We start from the raw sequence: 7,728 nt of genomic DNA on the forward strand, positions 1-7,728 counted from the left end.
TTTTATCTTTAGTAGCTAAAGCTACTGTTAGACAAAATGTTAGGAAAAGAAATAGGATTTATACTGCTTTGCTTGATAAGCCAAAGGATTCTGTATTCATCATAGTTAAAATGTACTGTAATTTTCAGGGTCAAATATTTGTTTCAACATCAGTACCTACTGCAAGAGACATCTGTTAACCATTTTGTGTTCAGATGGGGAAAGACCAAATGAATCCTATTTGTCCATGAGGATTTGGATTCCTTATCAATTTATATTTAGAAATACTTGGATCTTTAAAATAAAATGATTCACTTCTTGTAAACTGGCCAAGTTTTGGTCTTTTAAAATTTTTTTCCTTTACAGAGCAAGCTATCTTTTAAATTTTATTTATTTAGAATATTTTTCCATGGTTACATGATTTGTATTCTTTCCCTCTTCTCCCTTTCCCCTCCTGTAGCCAACAAGCAATTTAACTGGATTTTAAATGTATCATTGATCAAGACCTATTTCCATATTATTAATATTTCCATTAGAGTGATCCTTTAGAGTCTACATCCCCAATCATATCCCCAACCAACTATGTGTTCAATGAAATGTTTTTCCTTCTGTATTTCTCCTCCCACAGTTCTTTCTCTGGATGTGGATGGCGTTCTTTCTCATAAGTCCCTCAGAACTGTCCTGGATCACTGCTAGTACAGAAGTCCATTACATTCGATTGCACCACAGTGTATCAGTCTCTGTGTACAGTGTTCTCCTGGTTCTGCTTCTTTTGCAGAGCAAGCTATTTTTAAAAATTGGGAAATTATGCTAACATTCAAAACTATTTTCTGATAGATATAACTTTCATAGATATAAGACACTTTGTCTTTCTGAGAGCATGAATTTGAGGACCTTGCTCTGATTTAGAGTACTATTTTTTGGAGTAGCCACAAAATATTAGTTTCAGGAAGAAATCTTTAATAAATGAATTTTTTATTTTTGTTATCCCTCGCAGAAAAAAATGGTAATTTATTACATTAGCTCAAAAATTCTTCTAAGGACTTTGGCTTGAGAAAACTACCATGCTTTGTAATAGCATAAGTGCCCTATTGTCTTGATTTCATATTGCCACACATTTTGGAAACAGCCATCCTTTTCTTTTATAACTGTAAAATTAGTTACTCATAACCACTTGGAGGACTATAACATACATATTATGTCTTAATTATTGGGGAGGCAGGAACAGCACAACTCTTAACTTTGTCTTGCCATCAATTGAGTGCCTTCAGTGCTCAAAACTATTCTCCTAAGCTAATACCTTTTATTTTAAAATATATTGTTATATTGAAAATTTATATTGATGTGATAGTGCTATGGGTTTGTAAGTAGCAAATCTTCCCTAATATCAGTTTCAAAAATATAGGGTGCCCCCAAAGTTGCTCAGTGCAGTTTTAAGCTCTAATAATTTTAAACTGCACTAATACTTTTGGGATACTATATTATACAAATGCAATAGAATCCTGTCTCCTAACTAAATCCTTTACTTCATCCACTTCCAGTACAACATAGAAAGACTTTGGTTTCTCAAATGATTGATCACAAAGGTCTTTAAATACAGGGGCAATTCTCCTTCCAACCATACTCTCTGCAAGAACCATTCAAAGCTGTTTTGCATATAATATGCCAAACATCTTTTCTTAAGCTACAGGTAATACCAACATTTTTCCTATTGAAGAAAGTGTTTTTACAACATAAAATTATAGAAACAACCTTATTTTAAAAAAAACCTTCCCTTGTATCTTAGAATCAATACTGTGTATTGATTTCGTGGCAGAAGAATGGTAAGGGCTAGGCAATGGGAGTTAAGTGATTTGTCAGGGGTCACAAAGCTAGTTAGTGTCTGAGACCAGATTTGAATCCAGGACCACCTGTCTAGGCCTGGTTCTCAATCCACTGAATCACCTAATTACCGCCCCCCCCCCCTTTTTTTAAGTTTTCTTTTGTTCGTTAAAAGCATCTAGTGTTCTCTGGAAAAAATACTCTTTCTATTTGCATATATATATTTTCAAGGTATTTTCATTTCTTCGGTTTTCATTCACTTTGTAGCTGAAGTATTCTTGCAAAGCAAATAGTGCTTTTCTCCATCCATTCCAGTACTTGGAAATCCCAATTAAGTAGTGTGAATTGGATTTTCTGAATTTGAGACTTTGTTTTTCTATATTTTGATTATTTTAAAATGTCTCTCTTTTCCTTACTCCTATTAGTCTCAGCTGTTCCAGTAGATTTTCCCTTCAAAATGGTTATGTATTCATCAAAAAGGGATGTTTACACTTTAAAAATAATAAAAATTGTTATAGGTTTAAATCCTGAAATTTTCAAATGATTAAAATCATTCTTGAGTTTTCAATTTTTTTAAACTTTATTGACAATTTTGACAATTGTTTTCTGACATTTTGTGATTTTGATTCTCCCCCTCCCTCCTCATGCCAGAAAATAGTCTGATATAGATTATACCAGTGCTTTCATGCAATACATAAAATTCCTCATGCTGTAACAGAAGACACATCACACATACAATAAAAAACTTATGAAGGAAATAAAGTGAAGGATGGCATGCTTTGATCAACAGTTCCTTCTTTGGCTGTGGATAGCATTTTTTTATAAATCCCTTGGGTTTAACTTGGAACCTTGTTTTGCTGAAAATAGTTTAGTCGTCAGTTGACAATTGTATAATATTTCTGTTACTATATGCATTGTTCTAGTTTTGCTCACTTTGGGTTTGTACCAATTTATGTAAGTCTGTCCAAGTTTTTCTGGACCATTCACGTTCCTCATTTCTTACAGCAAAATAGTTTTCCCATTACACCCATATACCAGTTTCTTCCATTCTCCAGCTGATGAACAATCTCAGTTTCCAATTCTTTGCCACTACGAAAAGAGCTGCTAAAAATATTTTTATGCAAATAGATCCTTTTCCCCTATCTCTGATTTCTTTGGGATACAGACTCAGTAGTGATATTGCTGGGTCAAAGGATATGCATAGTTTTATGGCCTTTTGGGCATAGTTCCATATTGCTTTCCAGAATATTTATATGAGTTTGCAGTTACACCAACAGTGTATTAGTGTCCTAATTTTTCCACATCCTCTCCAACATTGATCATTTTCCTTTTTCATTATGTTAGCCAATCTGGTAGGTGTGAAGAGGTACCTCAAGAGTTGTTTTAATTTGCATTTCTTTAATCAATAGTGATTTTTTAATATGACTGGTTTTCATTTCTTCCTCTGAGAACTGCCTTTGACCACTTGTTGATTAGGGAATGCTTTGTATCCTTATAAATTTGACTCAATTCTCTATATATTTGAGAAATGAGGCCTTTGCCAGAGACACTTGCTATAAATTTTCCCCCCAATTTGTTTTTCACTTCTAATATTGGTTGCATTGATTTTCTTTGTACAAAGCCTTTTTTTTAATTAATTTTTTTTTAAACCCTTAACTTCTGTGTATTGGCTCCTAGGTGGAAGAGTGGTAAGGGTGGGCAATGGGGGTCAAGTGACTTGCCCAGGGTCACCCAGCTGGGAAGTGTCTGAGGCCAGATTTGAAACTAGGATCTCCCATCTCTAGGCCTGACTCTCAATCCACTGAGCTATCCAGCCGCCCCCTATACAAAGTCTTTTTAATTTAATGTAACCAAAATTATCCATTTCATTTTTCATCATGTTCTTTCATCATTTATTGGTCATAAATTCTTCCCTTATCCAGAAGTCTTGACAAGTAAACTTTTCTGTGTTCTCCTAATCACTCTTTATTTCTAGATTAATTTTATCTTGGTGTATGGCGTAAAATGTTGGTCTATGTCTAGTTTCTGTTTCAATTTGTTTTACAGTTGCAGAGGCTTGGGTTTTTGTTTTTGTATTTTTTAATCAGTTTATGTCATACCTGCCAAAATGAATGGTAAGAAATATGAGTGATATGGTGTATTTAATTTCCACCTAAAGACTATTAAAATTCAGTTTTCCAAACTTCATGTTTAAATGAAGCAAACAGAATGGAAATCTAACTTATCTGTATACAAACTGATGGTGCTGTCAACATGCAATATGCAAACCTGACCTCATGCATGAAGGATTTAATAACTAACTGCATTCAGTCATTTGGAACAAGTTTGCTGTTATTCTTGGCTTCTGACTTTGATCTAAGCTTTATTTTCTGAAAAAAGTGGATATATATTCCTTCATTTCCTCTCGTAGCCAAGATTCTTGTACTCTACACTTAAGAAAATAAATTTAAAGACAGGTCAAAAGAAAATGAACCAAGTTATCTCAAGGGCATTTAAGGATGAAAGAGGATAACCACCAAGCAAAAGCTGGACAAGATCCAAGATTTTTATAACAAATTCTGCACTGTCAGTGGAGCCACTACATATTGAGCTCTAACATTCCAGCACTATCTGAAGTTACATTATATGCTTATTGAGGAAGTGGAACCAAAGAAAAGGTTGGAAAACCAGTTGTTACCAGGGAGGAATATACAGAAGACATCTGCATGCAACAGTTCTGAGGAAATAGAGTCATTCTCAAAGTATCTGAAGATGGGAAAAGACACCAAAAACATGCAGGGGAAAAATCTCAGGCCTTACTACTATTAAAAGGTACCAGCAGCAACTATCAGCCCACATGCATTTCCAATCTATATAAAATTTCTATAAGAATAATAATGTACATCAAGGACATCCTTATTGAATCTATGTGGCTTTTATAAGCAATATTTCATGGTCAACCTTATCTTTGCCATTACACAACTCACCAAAAGAGGCAGAGAATTACACACCATGTCACTATGCTTGTCTAAAACAAAATACTTGATTCGGCAGATTAAAACATTTTAGTGGCTTCCCCAACAGTGTGCCCCTCCCATGCACATGTCAGAATTTCCCAACATGCCTTATAGCACATGTATAACCTTTATCAAATTGCTTATCTTCTTGATGAGAGGGAGGGGATGAAAGGAGGGAGAGAATTTGGAACTCAAAAACTTAAAAAATGAATGTTAACATTTTTTTATGTCATTGGATAAAAAAAGAAAATCCTTAAAGTGAAAAGAAAAAGATTCTTGACAGCAACAGCGAGAACCTCGTGTGATGATTTTCCAATTATTATAGCAAGTGATAAAACGGGGAGATGTATACTCACCAAAAGCACGGAGGTCCAGCAAGGACCAAAATAAGGACTTTTCCCCTAAAGATGGTGCTGTAACAGCTCCTGTTTGCATAGGACTGTGCACTGATTGTCTTCTCTAGGAGATCTATAAGCAGGAAAGCGTTTGGCCTGCTAACCACACGGGAAAAGCCCAGGGCTCCAAGGATGACTTATTTCAGAGCAGAGTTTATTAAGCGCCTGTTATGTGCCACTGTACCAGGTGGGGGGATGTGAAGTGCCAAGGATGAAGCAGCCCCTAATCACAAGGAGATTATGCTCCGACGGGGCAGGCTCAGAACACAGCAACAGATACAACAGAACTAGAAAGCGAACAGACAGTTAAACACGAGGGAGTCTGGGAGGGAGGGGAGGCTAAAGGGACGCGGTGAGGACAAGGTGTGCTCCGGCCGAGGGACAGAGAAGAGGCCAGGTGGGTGCCATCACGCAGGGGGAGGTCCAGGATACAGCCTGAGCAGATGCCGCACATGGATGAGATTAGCCCAAAGCGGACCAAAAGGAGGAGGAGATAACTATTACCTTTGGGAAATGTGTGATTTTTAACGAGCTCCAGCTGCTCCCTGAAATAAAGGCCTGTCCTTCTAATACCCACATTCGTCCGACTGTGCATAGCAGCAGTCAATGGAACACAGAACAAGCCTCCCCAGAACTGGCGTGGAGGATGACCCAAGGGGCAAGGGAGAAGAGCAGGGCTGGCACGCACCCACTGGACTGAGGGACCATATGGGAGACTATTCTAAAGGGCAATGTTAAAGAAATTCATGGAGTGAAAAGGAAGGATAACGAATAGGCCGGCCTGGGTGCTGCCCCAGCGCGTCGCAGCAGTGCATTGGGGAGACCCTCCGCGGAGAAGTCATGGGAGGAAATTGATGACAGTGTTCCGAATAGGAAGGGCAAGTACAGATGAACTGCAAATGTCTTTGTTTTCTTGTTTTTGCTTTTTTTAACCCTTACCTTCTGTCTTGGAATTGGTTCTAAGGCAGAGGAACGGCAAGAACTAGGCAATGGGGGTTAAGTGACTTGCCCAGGGTCACAAGGTTAGGACATATCTGAGGCCAGATTTGAACCCAAGAGCTCCCATCTCCAGACTTGGTTCTCTATACACTGAGCCACCTAAGGAAGAGAGCATGCATATTAATGAGATGACATTGGAGTATTGGAGATTAGAGATGCCCAATAGATATGGGTCAGGAGCTCAGAAGAAAGGTTGAAGCTGGAGCTCTAATTTTAAGAGTCATTCATAAGAGTAATAATTTTTTAAAAACCCTTACCTTCTTCTTAGAATCCTTACTTGGCATTGGTTCCAAGGCAGAAGAGTGGTAAGGGCTAGGCAATGGGAGTTAAGTGACTTGTCCAGAGTCACACAGCTAGGAAGTGTCTGAGGCCAGATTTGAACCTAGGACTGCTTGTCTCTAAGCTTGGCTCTCCATCCAGCTGCCCCCCATAAGAGTAATAATTATAGCCATGGGAATAGGTGAATTGGTGAAGAGAGAATATATAACAGACAGATATGTGCTGAAGACAGAACTTTGGGGAATACCTACATACATGAGGAAGGAGACACAGTCATGATTAGTGAGGTAGGAAGAAAACCAGGAGGTCAAAGTATCAAAAAAGCAAAAGGTTTAGAGAAGCAGAAAGAGATGTTAACAATATAAAATGTTGCAGAGTTCAAGGAGAATTTGATTAAATTCAGCAAAAAATGATGAGGACTAAGAAGGGGTTAATGGAGCTATCAATTATAAATTTTTTTTTAACCCTTAACTTCTGTGTATTGGCTCCTAGGTAGAAGAGTGGTAAGGGTGGGCAATGGGGGTCAAGTGACTTGCCCAGGGTCACACAGCTGGGAAGTGTCTGAGGCCGGATTTGAACCTAGGACCTCCCATCTCTAGGCCTGGCTCTCAATCCACTGAGCCACCCAGCTGCCCCCTCAATTATAAATTTTTAATTTCTGTTCTGGGAACAGAAACCAGATTGGAAGGGACTAAAGGAGGAGGAAACAGTAAGGAAGCGGAGGGATCGACCTTGAAACCTAGCTTCCAGGAATAAGATGATGCTAGTTCCACTGAACTTTGCTCTCGTCAGGCCACGGTCTGATAAAATGTGCTCAGGTCTAGACCCCACATTTGAGAAAGGTAGAAAGCATCCAAAGCAGTGAGAGGCCTTGAACCTCTGCCACATGAGGACTGGTTCAAGGAGCTAGAGATGTTGAGAGCCTGGAGAAGAGCAGGCTCAGGAGAAAATTATTTTCAAATATCCAAAAAGCTGTCATTTTGGAGATTAGACTTTTTCTATTTGGTCCAGAAAGCAAAACTAGGGAGCAATAAATGGAATCAGGAAAGATGCATATTTGAGTATGAGGTAAGGAAAAACTTCGTTACAATGAGAACTGTCCAAAAGTAGGATGGGCTTCAAAAAGTAGTGGGTGACCCTCTGAAGTCTTCAAACGAAGGCTGGATGATCACGTCTTTTGGAGCTGGTAGTGGGGATTTTCCCTGCCAAGTATAGTTTGAAGATTTACTACAGATTACTGCAATCCCTCCCAAAGTTCT

Source organism: Gracilinanus agilis, chromosome 2, assembly GCF_016433145.1.
Source record: "Gracilinanus agilis isolate LMUSP501 chromosome 2, AgileGrace, whole genome shotgun sequence".
Classification (NCBI taxonomy): domain Eukaryota; kingdom Metazoa; phylum Chordata; class Mammalia; order Didelphimorphia; family Didelphidae; genus Gracilinanus; species Gracilinanus agilis.